This window comes from Lutra lutra, chromosome 5 (assembly GCF_902655055.1).
Source record: "Lutra lutra chromosome 5, mLutLut1.2, whole genome shotgun sequence".
NCBI classification, from domain to species: Eukaryota; Metazoa; Chordata; class Mammalia; order Carnivora; family Mustelidae; genus Lutra; species Lutra lutra.
In genome coordinates, this window is record NC_062282.1 from 150,467,993 (window position 1) to 150,488,744 (window position 20,752).

At 38.5% G+C, this 20,752-nt stretch overlaps 1 pseudogene; it reads left to right on the forward strand.

Moving 5' to 3' along the window:
* LOC125101227 (mitochondrial fission regulator 1-like) overlaps positions 1 to 16,593 on the forward strand; it is a 62,593-nt pseudogene extending 46,000 nt beyond the window's left edge.
* The last annotated feature ends 4,159 nt before the right edge of the window (positions 16,594 to 20,752 follow it).

Genomic DNA, 20,752 nt, shown 5'->3' on the forward strand with positions numbered 1-20,752 from the left:
CCTGGCGATTCGCAGACCTGTACCCCTGGGGATAAAAATATATGTTTATAAAGCTGTAAAAAAAAAAAAAAAAAAAAAAAGAAAGAAAGGATGAATCCCCAAGTTTTGTAGCAACATGGACGGGACTGGAAGAGATTATGCTGAGTGAAATAAGTCAAGCAGAGAGAGTCAATTATCATATGGTTTCACTTATTTGTGGAGCATAACAAATAGCATGGAGGACAAGGGGAGATGGAGAGGAGAAGGGAGTTGAGGGAAATTGGAAGGGGAGGTGAACCATGAGAGACTATGGACTCTGAAAAACGATCTGAGAATTTTGAAGGGGTGGGGGGTGGGAGGTTGGGGGCACCAGGTGGTGGGTATTGTAGAGGGCACGGATTGCATGGAGCACTGGGTGTGGTGCAAAAATAATGAATACTGTTATGCTGAAAAAAATAAAAAAATTAAAAAAAAAAAAAGATTCCATGGCAATGAATTTTAAATTCCAAAATAAAGAATCAGAAATGATTTATAAAAAAAAATCTACCAGGATTCCTCTTTCAACTTCAGCTTCTATCCTTACATCAGGAAAAAGCTGAATACACTGGAATTCGAGGACTTTCCTTAGATTTATCAGAAAATTAAGGTCACAGGGCAGACCGCCACCCCCAAATCTGGACAATCGCGCACACACAGGGAATCCTAGCCAAGCTGGGTCTGCCTGATCTTGTACTGTATGCACGGTACGGACAGTACAGCCAGTACCGATGGGCACACTTACAGGGCACCTGATGAATCAGGCTGAGTGTGATTCACTCACACTAGACAGAGTGTTAAAAGCTCCTGGGAATCAGTCCTTGGGGGGGGGCTCAGACTTCCACGGATTTTACTTCCAGGACCCCCACCAGGTTCTCCTAGGGAAAAGAGAAAAATCCACTCATGTTTTGGCCATTGGAAGGGGAGAAAGTAACTTTTGAAATATGCTATGGGCTTTCTCCATAACAAAAGCCTGCACTGTCAGGGAAATTACTCTACCAGAACTATATATTTTTTTAAGGTTTTACTTAAATTCCAGTTATTGAACACAGTGTAATATTAATTTCAGATGTACAGTATAGTGAGTCAACACTTCCATACAACACCTGGTGCTCATCACAACACAAACATGCCCCAATCTCCATCACTTGTTTCCAGCATCCACCCACCCACCTTCCTACCTTAACCTCATTTGATCTGACCAAAGGGAAATAAGACAACTCCAAACACCTCTAGCTCTCTTGCTTCATGTAAGGGGAGGATAAAAAGCTAAGAAATGCTTCTAAAAGGTCAGAGCAAGATGACAGTGGAGGGGAAAAAAAAATCAGAAAACTGAAGCCTTTAGCACTTACAGCTATAGTAAACAGTAAACGTAATCCCCATGACCCCTCAAGTTGCTATGACCTGAAACATCATGTCTGTCTTTCAACACAAACCTATAAGGCTACTGGCAAAGGATACAAAGTCTGAAGAGACAAAGCAAGCATCACAGCCAGACTGAGATAGGACATATTTTGATATTCTCAGGACTTTAAAATAACTATGACTAACAGGTTAAGGATTCTGATGGAAAAAGTAGGTAACAAGAAAGAACAGATGGCTAATATAAGCAGAGAGATGGAAACATGAAGAATTAAAAGGAGACGCTAGAAATAAAAAACCCTGTAAGAGAGATGAACAGAGCTGAAGAAAATAATCAGTGAGCTTAAAGGTAAGTCAGTAGAGATGTTTCAAACTGAAATGCAAAGAGAAAAAAAAATTTTTTTAAAGATGTTATTTATTTATTTGACAGAAAGAGACACAGCGAGAGAGGGAACACAGGCAGGGGGAGTAGGTGAGGGAGAAGCAGGCTTCCCACCACCCCGACCCAGAGCAGGGAGCCTGATTCGGGGCTTGATCCCAGAGCACTGGGATCATGACCTGAGCCGAAGGCAGACACTTAATGACTGATACACGCAGGTGCCCGGAGGAAAAAAAAAATTTAACTGAATAGCTATCCAAAAAATGTTGGACAATTACAAAAATTATAACACTTAGGGGTGCCTGGGTGGTTCAGTGGGTTAAGTGGCTACCTTTGGCTCAGGGCATGATCCCAGGGTCCTGGGATTGAGTCCCAGGTCAGGATCCCTGCTTAGTGGGGAACCTGCTTCTCTCTCTGCCTGCCCCTCCTCTTCCCTTCCCTCTCTTCCTGCTCATGCTCAGGTGTTCTCTCTCTCTCTCAAATAAATAGATAAAATCTTAAAAAAAAAGTATAACATTCACACAATGCTCCAATTGAGATACGAGGTAATCCAATGGATAAAAAACCAAGAAACATCTTTTTGTTGCCAGAAAGAGTCTTAGTTCAAACCTAAAGACATGTATATGCTAAATGTGGCATACCTAAAAAGATATGCCATGTAAATGAAAAAAAAAAAGTTGGGGTAGCAATACTCGTATCAGAAAAAAAGGACTTTAAAACAAAAACCGTAACGAGACAAAGGAGGGAATTTCATAATGAAAAAAGGAATCTATCCAACAAGAGGGTGTAACAATTGCAAGTATCTATGCACCTAACATAGGAGCACCTAAATAACACATTAGACCTGGTAGACTGAACAGATTATATAGACAGAACATTCCATCCCAAAAGAGCAGAGTACACATTCCTTTCAAGTGCACATGGAACATTCTCCAGGGGAGATCACATATTAGACCGCCTCAGTAAATTTAAGAAGACTGAAATCATATCAAGCATCCTCTCCAACCACAACTGTAAGAAACGAGAAATTACAAGAAAAAGTGGAAAAACAAACACAAATAGATGGAGGCTAACCAACATGCTTCCAAATGGGTCAAAGAAGAAATCAAAGGAAATTTTAAGAAAAAGAGAAAAATGAACATGGAAAAACAATGGTCCCAAGTATTAGAGACACAGCAAAAGCCGTTCTAGAAAGAAAGGTTATAGTGGATGGGGAGGAGCAAGATGGAGGAGAAGTAGGAGACCTAAATTTCATCTGGTCCCAGGAGTTCAGCTAGATCAAACTATTCTGAACACCTACAAACTCAACAGGAGTTGAAGAAAAGAAGAGCAGCAACTCTAGGAACAGAAAAGCGACCACTTTCCGGAAGGTAGGATGTGCAGAAAAGCGAATCTGAAGTGATGGGAAGATAGACCGTGGGGGGGAGGGGCCGGCTCCCGGCAAGCAGTGGAACACAAAATTGGAACTTTTAAAAGTCTGCTCCACTGAGGGACGTCGCTCCAGAGGCTAAGTGGGGGTGGAGCCCTTGCAGGGACAGTGTGGTCTCAGGACCGGTGGGATCACAGAAAGACAGGGTGTCTGAGTGTGGCAGAGCTTCCAGGTATCAGAGCGGGGAATCTGACTACAGAGACAGAGCCAAGAAGAGGCTCTCAGCTTGGGGTTACATTAAACCGTGATCCCCAGCACAGTCAGGCCACTGCTCTTTGAGCAGGGACTCCATAAGCGGCAGATCTGGGAGACTCACCTTCCTCTCTGGGAGCACGCGGCAGGGATCTGCAGGGTTTGGAGACTCCAGACGGGGCTATGTGTCAGAGACAGAGACGCTTGGTCACAGGCTGGGTGAGCTCAGTGCGCGGCCAGCTGGAGACCAGGGAGACAGGAGTGACTGAGCACTTTTCTACGAGGGCGCACTGAGGAGTGGGGCCCTGAGCTCTCAGCTCGTCCAACCCGTGATTGGGAGGCCGCCATCTTCATTCCTGTCCTCTAGAGCTCTACAGACAGTGTTCAGGGAACAAAAGCTCCTGAGAGTGAACCCGAGCAGATTGCTTAGCCCCGCCCCTGGCAAGGGCAGTGCAGTTCCGCCTCAGGCAGACATTTGAGAATCAGGGCAACAGAAGATCAGCAAGAACATCCAGCCAAGATCAAGCTCACCTATCAAAGAAAACTGGAAAACTCAAGAGATACAGGAATACTGCACCCAGAATTCCTGGCTTTTTCCCCCATGATTCTTTAATCTTTCGAAGTTAAATTTTTAAATTTTCTTTCTTTTTTCTTTTCTCTCTCTCTTTTTAAAAAATTTTTCCCTCTTTCCTATTTTAATATTTTGTCTTATGAATACCTTTTTAAAAATTTTTTAATTTTCATTTTTATAGTCATATTCTTTTTTTTAAAGATTTTATTTATTTCTCAGAGAGAGACAGTGAACACACAAGCAGGCAGAATGGCAGGCGTAGGTGGAGAGAGAAGCTGACTCCCTGCCAAGCAAGGAGCCCAATGCAGGACTTGATCCCAGGACTCTGGGATCATGACCTGAGCTGAAGGCAGTGGCTTAACCGACTGAGCCACCCAGGTATCCCTACGGTCATATTCTACCCCTAGTTGTATTTAACCTTATTGTGTGTGTGTGTGCGCACGTGGGCCTGCGTGTATGTATGTATATGTGTGTGTGTGTGTATAATTTATTTTTCTTTCTTTAAAATTTTGCGATAGTTACTTCTAACAGACCAAAATATACCTTAAATCTAGTATCTAGCTTTGTTCTAGTCTTCTGCCTGATCACATTCTCTTTTTTTTCTTTTTAAATTTTTTTCTTTTTTCAACCAACTTCTCAATTCACTTTTTTAAAATCTTTTTTAATTTTCAACTTTATAGTCATATTCCATCTCTTCATTGTATTTACCCTTATTTTTGTGTGTGTATATATATATATATGTTTTTCTTTTTTTTAATTTTGGGAGGCAGTTTCTTCTAACAGGCCAAAAGACACTCCAAATCAAGTGTGTGGCTCTGTTCTATTCACCAGCTTGATTGTATATTTTTTTCCTTTCTTTTCCCCCAAGTTTCAGGTCTCTTGATTTGTTGAGTGTGTATTTTTCTGGGGTCCTTGTAACCCTTTTAGGATTTTGTTCTCTCATTCATCTATTCGTCTCTGGACAAAATGACAAAGTGGAAAAATTCCCCACAAAGAACAAGAGGCAGTACCAACTGCTAGCACCTAATCAATACAGATGTTAAATGAAAGAATTCATGGAAACAAATGAAAATGGAAACACCACTGTTCAAAATCTTTGGGATGCAGCAAGGTGGTCCTAAGAGGAAAGTATATAGCCATACAAGCCTTTCTCAAGAAATAAGAAAGGTCTCAAATACACAACCTAACCCTAACCTAAAGGAGCTGGAGAAAGAACAGCAAAGAAAGACTAAACCCAGTAGGAGAAGAGAAACAGTAAAGATCACAGCAGAAATCAATGACATAGAAACCAAAAGAACAATAGAACAAATCCATGAAACTAGGAGCTGGTTCTTTGAAAGAATCAGATTGATAAACCCTTGACCAGACGTATCAAAAAGAAAAGAGAAAGGACCCAAATTAATAAAATCATGAATGAAAGAGGAGAGATCACAACCAACACCAAAGAAATACAAACAATTATAAGAACATATTATGAGTCACTATATGCCAGCAAATTAGACGAACTGGAAGAGATGGATGCATTCCTAGAGACATATAAACTACCAAAACAAACCAGGAAGAAATAGAAAACCTGAAGAGACCCATAACCAGCAAGGAGATTGAAGCAGTCATCAAAAATCTCCCAACAGGGGCGCCTGGGTGGCTCAGTGGGTTAAGGCCTCTGCCTTCAGCTCAGGTCATGATTCCAGGGTCCTGGGATCGAGCCCCACATCGGGCTCTCTGCTCAGCAGGGAGCCTGATTCCCCCTCTCTTTCTGCCTGTCTCTCTGCCTACTTGTGATCTCTGTCAAATAAATAAATAAAATCTTAAAAAAAAAAATCTCCCAACAAACAAGAGCTGAGGGCCAGACAGCTTCCCACGGGAATTCTACTAAACATTTATTTTTTTTTTAAAGATTTTTATCTATTTATTTGACAGAGAGAGATCACAAGTAGACGGAGAGGCAGGCAGAGAGAGAGAGGGAAGCAGGCTCCCTGCTGAGCAGAGAGCCCGACGCGGGACTCGATCCCAGGACCCTGAGATCATGACCTGAGCCGAAGGCAGCGGCTTAACCCACTGAGCCACCCAGGCGCCCCTCTACTAAACATTTAAAGAAGAATTAATTCCTATTCTCCTGAAACTGTTCAAAAAAATAGAAATGGAAGGAAAACTTCCAAACTAATATTATTAGGCCAGCATTACCTTGATTCCAAAAGTAGATGAAGACCCCATCAAAGAGAATTACAGATGGATGCAAAAATTCTCACCAAAATACTAGCCAATAGGATCCAACAGTACATTAAAAGGATTATTCACCATGATCAAGTGGGATTTATTCCTGGGCTGGAAGTTTGGTTCAATATCCTCAAACCAATCAGTGTGACACAATACATTAATAAAAGAAAGAACAAGAACCATATGATACTCTCAATAGATGCAGAAAAAGCATTTGACAAAGTACAGCATCCTTTCTTGATCAAAAGTCTTCAAAGTATAGGGATAGAGGGGACATACCTCAATATCATCAAAGCCATCTATGAAAAACCCACAGCAAATATCATTCTTAGTGGGGAAAAACTGAAAGCTTTTCCCCTAAGGTCAGGAACAAGGCAGGGCTGTCCACTATCACCACTGCTATTCAACACAGTACTAGAAGTCCTAGCCTCAGCAATCAGACAACAGAAAGAAATTAAAGGCATCCAAATCAGCAAAGAAGAAGTCAAACTCTCACTCTTTGAAGATGATATGATACTTTATGTGGAAAACCCAAAAGATTCCCCTCCAAAACTGCTAGAACTCATACAGGAATTCAGTAAAGTGTCAGGATATAAAACCAATGCACAGAAATCAGTTGCATTTTTATATACCAACAAGACAGAAGAAAGAGAAATTAAGGAGTTGATTCCATTTACAATTACACCCCAAACCATTACATACCTAGGAGTAAAGCCAACCAAAGAGACAAAAAATCTGTACTCAGGAAACAATAGAATACTCATGAAAGAAATTGAGGAAGACACAAAGAAATGGAAAAATGTTCCGTGCTCATGGATTGGAAGAAAAAATATTGTGAAAATGTCTATGCTACCTAAAGCAACCTACACATTTAATCCAATTCCTATCAAAATACCATCAACTTTTTTCAAAGAAATGGAATAATCCTAAAATTTATATGCAACCAGAAAAGACCCCAAATAGCCAGAGGAATGTAGAAAAAGAAAACCAACGTTGGTGGCATCACAATTCCAGACTTCAAGCTCTATTACAAACCTGTAATCATCAAGACAGTATGGTACTGGCACAAAAACAGACACATAGATCAATGGAACAGAATAGAGAGTCCAGAAATGGGCCCTCAATTCTATGGTCAACTAATCTTCGACAAAGCAGGAAAGAATGTCCAATGAAAAAGACCATACCTTCAACAAATGGTGCTAGGAAAACTGGACAGCCACATGCAGAAGAATGAAACTGGACCATTTCCTGACACCACACACAAAAATAGACTCAAAATGGATTAAACACCTCCATGTGAGAAAGGAATCCATCAAAATCCCTGAGAACACAGGCAGCAACCTCTTTGACCTCAGCTGCAGCAACTTCTTCCTAGAAATATGGCTGAAGACAAGGGAAGCAAGGGCAAAAATGAACTATTGGGACTTCATCAAAATCAAAAGCTTTTGCACAGCAAAGGAAACAGTCAACAAAACCAAAAGACAACATACAGAATGGGAGAAGATATATGCAAATGACATATCAGATAAAGGACTAGTATCCAAAATCTGTGAAGAATTTACCAAACTCAACACCCAAAGAACAAATAATCTAATCAAGAAATGGGCAGAGGACATGAACAGACATTTATGCAAAGAAGATATCCAGATGGCCAACAGACACATGAAAAGGTGCTCAACATCACTTGGCATCAGGGAGATACAAATCAAAACCACAATAAGATACCACCTCATACCAGTCAGAATGGCTAAAATTAACAAGTCAGGAAATGACAGATGCTGGCGAGGATGCGGAGAAAGGGGAACCCTCCTACACTGTTGGTGGGAATGCAAGCTGGTGCAGCCACTCTGGAAAGCAGTATGGAGGTTCCTCAAATAGTTGAAAATAGAGCTACCCTGTGACCCAGCAACTGCACTATTGGGTATTTACCCCAAGGATAAAAATGTAGTGATCTGAAGGGGCATGTGAACCCCAATGTTTATAGCAGCTATGTCTACAATAGCCAAACTATGGAAAGAGCCTAGATGTCCATTGACAGATGAATGGGTAGAGAAGAAGTGGTACAAAATGGGCAGAAGACATGAACAGACACTTCTCCAATGAAGACATACAAATGGCTATCAGACATGAAAAAATGTTCATCATCACTAGCTATCAGGGAGATTCAAATCAAAACCACATTGAGATGCCACCTTACACCAGTTAGAATGGCCAAAATTAACAAGACAGGAAACAACGTGTGTTGGAGAGGATGTGAAGAAAGGGGAACCCTATTACACTGTTGATGGGAATGCAAGTTGGTGCAGCCACTTTGGAGAACAGTGTGGAGATTCCTTAAGAAATTAAAAATAGAACTTCCCTGTGACCCTGCAATTGCACTACTGGGTATTTACCCCAAAGATACAGATGTAGTGAAAAGAAGGGCCATCTGTACCCCAATGTTCATAGCAGCAATGGCCACAGTCATCAAACTGTGGAAAGAACCAAGATGCCCTTCAATGGACGAATGGATATGGAAGATGTGGTCCATATACACTATGGAGTATTATGCCTCCATCAGAAGGGATGAATACCCAACTTTTGTATCAAAAGGACAGGACTGGAAGAGATTATGCTGAGTGAAATAAGTCAAGCAGAGAGAGTCAATTATCATATGGTTTCACTTATTTGTGGAGCATAAGAAACAACACAGAGGACATGGAGAGATGGAGAGGAGAAGGGAGTTGAGGGAGATTGGAGGGGAAGATAAACCATGAGAGACTATGGACTCTGAAAAACAATTTGAGGGTTTTGAAGGGGTGGGGGGTGGTAAGTTGGGTGAGCCTGGTGGTGGGTATTTTGGAGGGCACATATTGCATGGACCACTGGGTGTGGTGCATAAACAATGAATTCTGATACACTGAAAAGAAATTTTAAAAAAATAAAAAAAAGAAGTGGTGCATATATACAATGGAATACTCTGCAGCCATCAAAAACCCAAAATCTTAACATTTGCATTGACATGGATGGAACTACAGGGTAATAAACTAAATGAAAGTAGTCAAGCAGAGAAAGACAATTATCATATGATCTCACTGATATGAGGAATTTGAGAAACAAGACAGAGAATCATAGGGGAAGGAAGGGAAAAATGAAACAAGATGAAACCAGAGAGGGAGACAAACGATAAGAGACTCTTAATCTCAGGAAACAAACTGAGGGTTTCTAGAGGGGAAGGACTGGAAGGGGTGGGGTGGCTGGGTGATGGACATTGGGGAGGGTATGTGCTATGGTGAGTACTGTGAGTTGTGTAAGACTGATGAATCACAGAGCTATACCCTGAAACAAATAATACATTATATATTAATAAAAAAAGAAAGTTTATAGTGATACAGGTCTACCTGAATAAAATAGATCTCAAATTAGCCATCTAACCTTACAAATAAAGGAACCATAAAAATAAGAACAAAGCTCAAGGTTAATAGAAGACAGGAAATAATAAAGATCAGAGACCAAATAAATGAAAGAGACTTTAAAAAAAAACAGAAAAGGTCTATGAAACCAAGAGCTGGTTCTTTGCAAAAATAAGACAAATTTGATAAATTTTTAGCCAGACTGCTCAAGGCAAAAAGGGAGAGGACCAAATAATTAAAATCAGAAACAAAAAAGAGATAACCAACAATACCACAGAAATATAGAAGATTATAAGAGACTACTACTAAAAATTATATGCCAACAAAGTGGAAAATTGATAAATTTGTAGACACATACAATCCTACAAAACTGAATCAAGTAGCAATAGATAATCTGGACAGACCAATTACTAGTAACAAAACAGAATCAGGAATAAAAAACTTCCAACAAACTAAAGACCAGGACCAGACTGCTTCACAGGTGAGTGAATTGTACTAAACATTTTATTTTATTTTATTGTACTAAACATTTAAAGAAGAGTAATACCTATGCTTCTCAAACTATCCCTGCAAAGTAAAAGATAAATTCCAAATTCAGCATCACCCTAATACCAAACTAAAGACGCTGCAAAAAAGTAAAACTACAGGCCAATACCCTTGATGAAACTAGATGAAAATATCTTCAAAGAAATATTAGCAAACTGAATTCAAAGATACATGAAAGGATTATTTCATGGATTGCAACATCTATAAATGTTGTAATCTATCAATTTAATATATCCAATTAACAAAAGGATAAAAAATCATAAGATCATGAAATAGATGCAGAAAAAACATTTTATGAAATTCAACATGTGTTTATGATATAAATGCTCAACAAAAGTGTGTGTAGAGGGAACACACCCCAACATAATAAAGGGTCATAAATCACAGACTCACAGCTACCATCATACTCAATGGTGAAAACCTGATTTTTCTTTAAAATCAGGAAGAAGGAAATTCACTCATGCCACTTCTATTCAGTGTAGGACTGGAAGTTGTAGCCAGGGCAATCAGACAAGAAAAAGAAACAAAAGGCATGCAAATTGGTAAAGAAGAAGTCAAACCATCATTATTTGTAACTGATACTATATATAGAAAATCATAAAGACCCCAGCAAAAACTATTAGAAGCAATAAATGAATTCAATAATATTGACTATACAAAATTAATATACAGAAACCTGTTGTGTTTTCATATACTAATAACAAAGTTGCAGAAAGAGATATAAAGAAAACAATTCTATTTATGACTACACCAAAAAAGAATAAAATACTGAGGAATAAATTTAACCGAAGAGGTAAAAGACTTACATTCTGAAAACTGTAAGACATTGATGAAAAAAGTGAAGTCAGCACAAATGCAAAGGTATACCATGCTCATGGAAGACTTGATATATTAAAATGTCCACACTACCCCCAAACAATCCAAGGATTCGATGGAACCCCCCTCAAAATTCCAACTATATTTTTCATGTAACTAGAACAAATAATTCTAAAATGCACCACAAAGAACCCTGAATAGCCAAAGCAGTCCTGAGAGATAACAAAGCTGGAGGTATCACAAACTGATTTCAAACTACACTACAAAGCTATAGTAAACAAACACCATTGTACTGGCACAAATATAGACACACAGACCAATAGAACAGAATAGAGAGCTCAGAAATAAATCCATACTTATACGGTCAATTAATCTATGACAAAAAAGATAAGAACATACAATGGGAAAAGACAGTCTCTTCAATAAATGGTGTTGAGAAAACTGGACAGCTACTTCAAAAGAATGAAACTGGACCCCTTTCTTACACCATACAAACAATTAAACTCAAAGTGGATTAAAGACATAAATGTGAGACCTGAATCCATAAAAGTTCTAAAAGAAAACACAGAGAAATAATTTCTTTGACATCAGCCTTAGCAACATCTTTCTGGATAAGTCTCCTAGGCAAGAGAAACAAAGCAGAAATAAACTATTAAAACTACACCAAACTAAAAAACTTTTACACAGTGAAAGAAACTAAATAAAATGACAACGCAACATACTGAATGTGAGAAAACATTTGTAAATGATATAAGCAGTAGGAGATTAATATCCAAAATATATAAAGAATTTATGCAACACCCAAAAAACCCACAAATAATCAGATTAAAAAATGAGTAGAGCACCTGAATGGACACTTTTCCAGAGGAGACATAGAGATGGCCAACTAACACATGGAAAGATGCTCAACATCATTAATCATCAGGGAAATCCAAATCTTAGCCACAATGAGGTATCACCTCCCACCTGTCAGAATGGCTAGTGTCAGAAAGACAAGAAATAACAAGTTCTGGCAAGGTTGTTGAGAAAAGGGAAGCTTTGTGCACTGTTAGTGGGAATATAAAGATGCCACCACTGTAGTAAAGAGTATGAAGTTTCCTCAAAATTTAAAAATACCATGCATAGAATCCAGTAATTCCATTACTCGGTATTTACCTCAAAGAAACAAAACCAATAGTTCAGAAATATATATATATATATATATATATATATATATATATATATATATATCTGTATATATATATATATATATACACACACACACACACACATACATACATACATATACATACACACATACATACATACATACTGAAGCATTATTTACAATGGCCAAGATAGGAACCAAACTAAATGTCCATTGATAAATAAGTGGATACAAGTAGATGTAGGTGTATACAGACACACACACAATTGAATATTACTCAGCCATAAAAAAGAATGAGACCTTGACATTAATGACAACATGGGTGGACCTAGAGGGTATTATGCTAAGTGAAATAAGTCAGACAGAAAGACAAACACTGTATGATTTTACATATATTTGGAATCTAAAAAACAAATAAACAACAAACACAAAACCCCAGAGAAGAGGGGTGTGGAACATGAGCAAAATAGGTAAAGGGGATTAAGAGGTACAAACTTCCAGTTACGAAATACATAAGTCACAGTGATGAAAAAGTATAGAGAATATAGTCTATAATATTATAATACTGTCTGGTGACAGATTGTAACTACACTTATAATGGTGAGTACTGCATAATGTATAGAATTGTCAAAACACGACATTGTACACCTGGAACTAATATAGCATTGTATAGCAACTATATTTCAATAATAATAACTTAACTGAAAAAAATCTGGGGGACTACTGTTTGTTCAAAGTAATGAAAGTAACAATGTGTTACAAGATTATAGTATATGGATAAGTTAAAGGAATGATAAAAATGTCATAAGGAAAGGATATGGAATTGGGAATATTCTTATAAAGTAACTGCAAAACCCATGAAACAGCCTAGTATTAGATGAAAGTAGACAGAGATGAAATGAAAATGTATATAGCAAACTTTAGGGCAACCAATAAAAATTTTAAAGGAGTATAATATGCTAAGAAAGGAGGAAAAAAATGGAATCATATAAAATGCTCAATTAAAACCAGAGAAAGCAGAAAAAGAGGAGGTTTTTGTTTTTTTTTTAAAGAACAGACATAATCGATGAGAAAAACTTATAACCATATTAAATATTAATCCAAATAAATCAATCACTTTCACTGTGAGTGGCCTAAGTATACCAATTAAAAGAGACCATCAGAGTAGATTAAAATAGGAAAAGACTCACTATATACTGTCTATAAGAAACCCACTTTAAATACAAAGACACCTATAGATTAACAGTAAAGGGATGGAGAAAGATATACCATGCTAACTCTAATTAAAAGAAAGATGGAGAAGCTATATTAATTCCAGACAAAGCTAATTTCAAAAGTAGAAAAGTTATGAGACAAAGAGAGACGTTACATCATGATAAAGGAATCAATTCTCTAAGAAGACATTAATAATCCTTAATATGTATGCACTTAAGACAGGGCATCAAAATATGTGAGACAAGAACTGATAAAACTGCACAAATATTACATTTGGAGAATAAAATGTGTCTTTATCAGTAACTGACCCATCCAGTTGGCAGAAAATCAGGAAGGACAGGGTTTAACTAGATAACACTATCAATCGGTTGGACCTAATCGACAGTCTATAGAATATTTGAGCCAACCACAGCAGAATACACATGTTTCTCAAGCTCACATGGAACATTCACCGAGATATTCTACATTCTGGGCCATAAAAACACCTTAACAATTTTTTTTTTAAAGAAAGTGTGAGCGTTCGTGGGGTGAGGGTAAGTGAGGAGAGAGAGAGAGAGGATCTTAAGTAGGCTCCACGTCCAGCACAGACCCCGATGCAGCGCTCAATCTCACGACCCTGAGGTCATGACTTGAGCTGAAATCAAGAGTTGACAACCAACCCACTGAGCCACCCCGGTGAACCAACAATTTTCTTTTAATGAAAATCATACAAATTGTGCTCTCAGATCACAATGGAATTGAACTGGAACTCAATAACTTAAAGGTAGCTGGAAAATACTAAAAAATTTAGAGATTAAATAACACACTTTTAATAACACTTGGGTCAAAGAGGAAAGCAAAAGAGGTCTAAAAATATTTTTACCTAAATGAAAATGAAAATACAGCATATTAAAATATGTAGGATGCAATAAAAACAAGGCTTATAGGGAAATTTATAGCAATTAATGTATATATTAGAAAATTAGAAGTTTCTAAAATCAATAACCTAGGCTTCCACCTTAGGAAACCAGAGAAAAATGAGCTCTATAAACTCAAAGCAAACAGAAGAAAAGAAATAATAAAAATTAGAACAGAAATCAGTGAATTTGAAAATGGAAAATCACTAGCGAAAAATCAATGATCACCAAACATTAACTTTTTGATATAACTCTATCAGGGCTAACCAAGAAAAAAAAAAGAGAGAAATCACAAATTACAAATACACAAATCTCAGAAATGAAAGAGGGATCACCACTATTGATCCCACAGACATTAAAAAGAGATATTACAAACAATTCTATGCACCCAAATTTAATAGATTCAATAAAATTCTCTGAAAGACACAAAACTTACACAATGAGAAATCCATACTCTGAACAGAGCTGTATCTATTAAAGAAACTAAAATAATAACTTTCTAAAAAGCACAGATGTTTTCACCAGTAAATTCTGCCACACAATTGAGAATGAAATAATACCAATTCTCTACAATATCTTCCAGAAAATAGAAGCAGAGAGAACTCTTGCAAACGCATTCTACAAGGCCAGAATTACCCTAATACATAAACCAGGTGAAGACTTTACAAGTAAACTATAGACCACTACCTTTCATGAACATAGTTGCAAAAATTCTCAACAAAATGTTAGCAAATGGATCCAAAAATGTATTAAAAAATTATACACCATGAGCAACTAGGGTTTATCCCAGGCATGCAAGGCCAGTACAACATTTGAAAATCAACTAATTAGGGACGCCTGGGTGGCTCAGTGGGTTAAGCCTCTGCCTTCAGCTCAGGTCATGATCTCAGGGTCCTGGGATTGGGCCCCGCATCGAGCTCTCCGTTTGGTGGGGAGCCTGCTTCCTCCTCTCTCTCTGCCTGCCTCTCTGCCTACTTGTGGTATCTCTCTCTGTGTCGAATAAATAAAATAAAATAAAAATCAACTAATGTCATTCATCATACTGATAGGCTAAAGAAGAAAAATCATACAAAGCATGTATATAAATGCATAAAGTCATTGAAAAAATCCAACACTTATTCATGATTAAAACCAACAAGCTAAGAATAGAGGGGGACCTCTTCAACATGATAAAGAAAATCTACAGAAACCTATAGCAAACCACACATATCTAGTGATGAGAAACTAGATCCTTCTCCAAAGGCTGGGTAGAAGAGAAAGATGTCCACTCTTCGTCAACTCCTATTTAACCTTGTTCAGGAATAAAATCAGGGGATAACCAAGCTGGAAGCCGAAGAAGTTCAAAGTACCTGGGTTTTTCAACAGCTTGGAGGAAGCATGCATTCAGCAATCCACATGGTTCATCTCAAAGTATCGTAAGGAAAATAAGCACTAATTTATCGCTGATTCAGTGCCCAAATGTTCAGTTCCAGCTCACCAGCCCCACAACAAAACGGAGCCCAAGCCATCCTGGAGAGGATGCAGTGGTATCTTTTGCTGATGGAGAATGGGTAGCCAAAGAAGAAGGAGAGTGTTCAGCAAGACAAAGGACAGAGGTCAGATCAAGGGATTCTCTTCAGGATGACCTTCCTTTCTTTGAGAAGCTGCCAAGCAGGCAGTGTTCCTTACCAAACCTGTCTCCAGAAGAGCTTCCACAGAAGACAGCACTAGCAAATGAGGAGACATTGCAGTAGATCTGTGCCCTTGAAAATGAACTTGCTGCTCTTAGAGCTCAGATTGCCAAAACTGTGACCCAGCAAGAACAGCAACATGTCATTCCAGGTGACTTAGATCCTACCACATCTGTTACTACACCACCATCCTCTGTCCCTCTCCCGCCCCCGCCCCCACCTCCCCCAACCCTCCCCCACTGGGGCTCCCGACCTGATGAAAGAGCGAAGAGAGAAAAAAAAACTGTGCTGGAAAGACCTTGGTTAAGAACAGTCCAAAGAAACCTGATATGACAAATACGTTAGAGATCCTTAAAGATATGAACAGTGCAAAATGTCAGTCAGTGAAAAGTTCAGAATAGGATATAAAGCCCAAACCGGTGAATGTTACGGACCCTCCTGCCCTCATACCAGGGGATCTGAAAAAGGCATTTGCCTATCGATATCGAAGCCATAGTCAAGGTGAAATCCAAAACCTGCATCAGAGGCCACCTCAGAACAGAGTGCTGTTGGGGCCACACATGTCGAAGTCTACAGGAAAAATGAAGGCTTTAATTGAAAATGTTTCAACTTCCTATTAGACAGTGAGCAGAGAAAAACTATCCTTGTTCCAGCTGTTGGTTAGGGCTGTTTGATGAGTGGAAATCAACACAATTTAGTAAATACCTGAATTTAGTATTCAGTGGTCTCCTTTACATCTCATCAGACTCAGCAATAACAAAAGTACTCTAAGTCTGTGGGTTGTTTTTTTTTTTTTAAAGATTTTATTTATTTGACAGACAGAGATCACAAGCAGGCAGAGAAGCAGGCAGAGAGGAAGCAGGCTCCCTGCTGAGCAGAGAGCCTGATGTGGGGCTTGATCCCAGGACCCTGAGATCATGACCTGAGCCCAAGGCAGAGGCTTTAACCCACTGAGCCACCCAGGCACCCCGTTTTTGTTTTCTTTTTTTTAAATGAGAAGATTAGTTCTGAACTTTCCCATAATGTGTATTCAGACATGTGCTTTCTTTTTTTCCAGACATGTGTTTTTAATGTAGTCAGGATGTTTAGGTTTCTAGTCTTGAAAATAATTATATAGATTTCAGAAGAAAGGACATTTGTAGAGGGGTTTTTAATTCTTAATACTAACTTATCTCTGCAGATATTTTATATGCATATTTTGGATATAAAATAGTATGTAAAATTTTTTTTTTTAAGAATTTTTTTTTTAAAGATTTTATTTATTTATTTGTCAGAGAGAGCAAGGGAGAGAGAGCGAGCACAGGCAGACAGAATGGCAGGCAGAGGCAGAGGGAGAAGCAGGTTCCCTGACGAGCAAGGAGCCCGATGCGGGACTCGATCCCAGGACGCTGGGATCATGACCTGAGCCGAAGGCAGCTGCTTAACCAACTGAGCCACCCAGGCGTCCCTGTAAAATTTTTTTAAAGTTGCGATTAGCCCATTTTTATTATTTTTTTAAATTTTTTTTTCAGCATAACAGTATTCCTTGTTTTTGCACCAAACCCAGTGCTCCATGCAATCCATGCCCTCTCCAATACCCACCACCTGGATCCCCCAACCTTCCACCCCCGCCGCTTCAAACCCCTCAGATTGTTTTCCAGAGTCCATAGTCTCTCATGGTTCACCTCCCCTTCCAATTTCCCCCAACTCCCTTCTCTTTAACTCCCCTTGTCCTCCATGCTATTTGTTATGCTCCACAAATAAGTAAAACCTTATGATCAATTGACTCTCTCTGCTTGACTTATTTCACTCAGCATAATCTCTTCCAGTCCCGTCCATGTTGCTACAAAAGTTGGGTATTCATCCTTTCTGATGGAGGCATAATACTCCATAGTGTATATGGACCACATCTTCCTTATCCATTCATCCGTTAAAGGGCATCTTGGTTCTTTCCACAGTTTGGCGACCGTGGCCATTGCTGCTATAAACATTGGCAATTCAGTAACGTGGCAGGATACAAAGTCAATGTACAGAAATCAGTGGCTTTCTTATACAATAACAATGAAAATACAGAAAGGGAAATTAGAGAATCGATTCCATTTACTATAGCACCAAGAACCATAAGATACCTGGGAATAAACCTAACCAAAGAGGTAAAGGATCTGTACTTGAGGAACTACAGAACACTCATGAAAGAAATTGAAGAAGACACAAAAAGATGGAAGACCATTCCATGCTCTTGGATCAGAAGAATAAACATTGTTAAAATGTCTATACTGCCTAGAGCAATCTACACTTTTAATGCCATTCTGATAAAAATTCCACCGGTATTTTTCAAAGAGCTGGAGCAAATAATCCAGAAATTTGTATGGAACTAGAGGAGACCCCAATCGCTAAGGAAATGCTGAAAAACAAAAATAAAACTGGGGGCATCACATTACCGGATTTCAAGCTTTACTACAAAGCTGTGATCACCAAGACAGCATGGTACTGGCATGTGGTACAGACACATAGACCAGTGGAACAGAGTACAGAGCCCAGATATGGACCCTCAACTCTATGGTCAAATAATCTTCGACAAAACAGGAAAAAATATACAGTGGAAAAAAGACAGTTTCTTCAATAAATGGTGCTGGGAAAACTGGACAGCTATATGTAGAAGAATGAAACTCGACCATTCTCTTACACTGTACACAAAGATAAGCTCGAAATGGATAAAAGACCTCAACGTGAGACAAGAATCCATCAGAATCCTAGAGAACATAGGCAGTAATCTCTTCGATATCAGCCACAGCAACTTCTTTCAAGATATGTCTCCAAAGGCAAAGGAAACAAAAGCCAAAATAAACTTTTGGGACTTCATCAAGATCAAAACCTTCTGCACAGCAAAGGAAACAGTCAAAAAAACAAAGAGGCAACCCACGGAATGGGAGAAGATATTTGCAAATGACAGTTCAGACAAAAGGTTGATATCCAGGATCTATAAAGAACTCCTCAAACTCAACACACACAAAACAGACAATCATATCAAAAAATGGGCAGAAGATATGAACAGGCACTTCTCCAATGATGACATACAAATGGCTATCAGACACATGAAAAAATGTTCATCATCACTAGCCATCAGGGAGATTCAAATTAAAACCGCATTGAGATACCACCTTACACCAGTTAGAATGGCCAAAATTAGCAAGACAGGAAACAACATGTGTTGGAGGGGATGTGGAGAAAGGGGAACCCTCTTACACTGTTGGTGGGAATGCAAGTTGGTGCAGCCACTTTGGAGAACAGTGTGGAGATTCCTCAAGAAATTAAAAATAGAGCTTCCCTATGACCCTGCAATTGCACTACTGGGTATTTACCCCAAAGATACAGATGTAGTGAAAAGAAGGGCCATCTGTACCCCAATGTTTATAGTATGTAAAATTTAATAATGACATCAGTGAGGGTACTGTTACCATCATTAGTGGCCATTGATCATTTACTACTCAGCGACAGAACAAGGTTGTCGTAGTGAAATATTTAGGATTGGAACCTTTTTGCCTTGAATAGGACTTTTACTTTAGATTCTCTCATTTCCTTGGAGATGGGGTTCAGGTAGGAACCAGATAGATAATGTTCACTGCTGAAAATTCCATAATGCTTTCATTTAAAGGAAAGTCAAAGACTATGAAAGCTGCTTTCACTTCAGTGCTGTCCAGTGCTGAGGGAAAAAAATGTGGTTTTCACATACTGAGAAATCAAATTATTGAATTAAATCTGTAACAGGAGGGTGCCTGGGTGGCTCAATGGGTTAAAGCCTCTGCCTTCGGCTCAGGTCATGATCTCAGGGTCCTGGGATTGAGGCCCGCATCTCTGCTCAGTAGGGAGCCTGCTCCCCACCCCCACCCTCTGCCTCTCTGCCTGCTTGTGATTTCTGTCAAATAAAAAAAAAAATCTGTAACAGGAGAAAACCAGAACATACCATCTTTTTTTTTTTTTCCGAGTTGAATAAATGGCATCGAAAAGATGACTTGTTGCTAAGTTAATACATAATGGAAATAACAATATAACAGAGTTTTAAGATTTTTAATATTTGTCAAATATAGTAGCTTTATAATGAAACCTTGAATAGGCGAAAGAATTTCCTATTAACTTGTTCATCATTGGTCAGAATGTTGTCCTGTTGAATTACATTAAGCAGCAAACCTTAGGTGCTATTGGAATTGTTGTAAGTGATCATTTGTGAATGCTTGGTAAATCTTCATGGTTTTCTGTATTTCTGTTAAACTCAGCTATAGTTAATGCCAGAATCTCCTACCATGAGTAAATATTTGATTTACTTAAATCTAGTAAAAAGAAGTGGAGATAGGAAGAGTAGACACTTACTTTTAAGTTACTGAAAATATGTGCAATGTTCTCAATATTAGCAAAGGTTATTCAGCTTAAATCTGAACTGTGACTGGGTGCCTGGGTGACACAGTGGGTTAAATCCTCTTCCTTTGGCTCAGGTCATGGTCCCAGGGTCCTGGGATGGAGCCCACATTGGGCTTCCTCCTCTCTGTCTCTGCCCACCTCTCTGCCTATTTGTGACCTCTCTCTCCATGTCAAATAAATTAATAAAATCTTAAAAAAATAAAAAAAGAAATCAGTGGTATTTATATGAACTGTGAAACACCTGAAAAAGAAATAAATAATCCTGTTGACAATAGCATCAAAACCAATAAAATCTTAGGAATACATTTAACCAAAGAAATGAAAGAGCTGTGGAAAAAAATATATAAAACTTTCATGAAAGAAACTGGGAAGAAATAAACAAAAATCTATTCTGTGTGCTGGGTTCAGAATTAATATTAATAAAATGTCCATACTACCCAAGGCCATCTATAGATTTAACGCAGTCACTATCACCATTCCAATAGCATCTGTCACAGAAACACAAGAAAC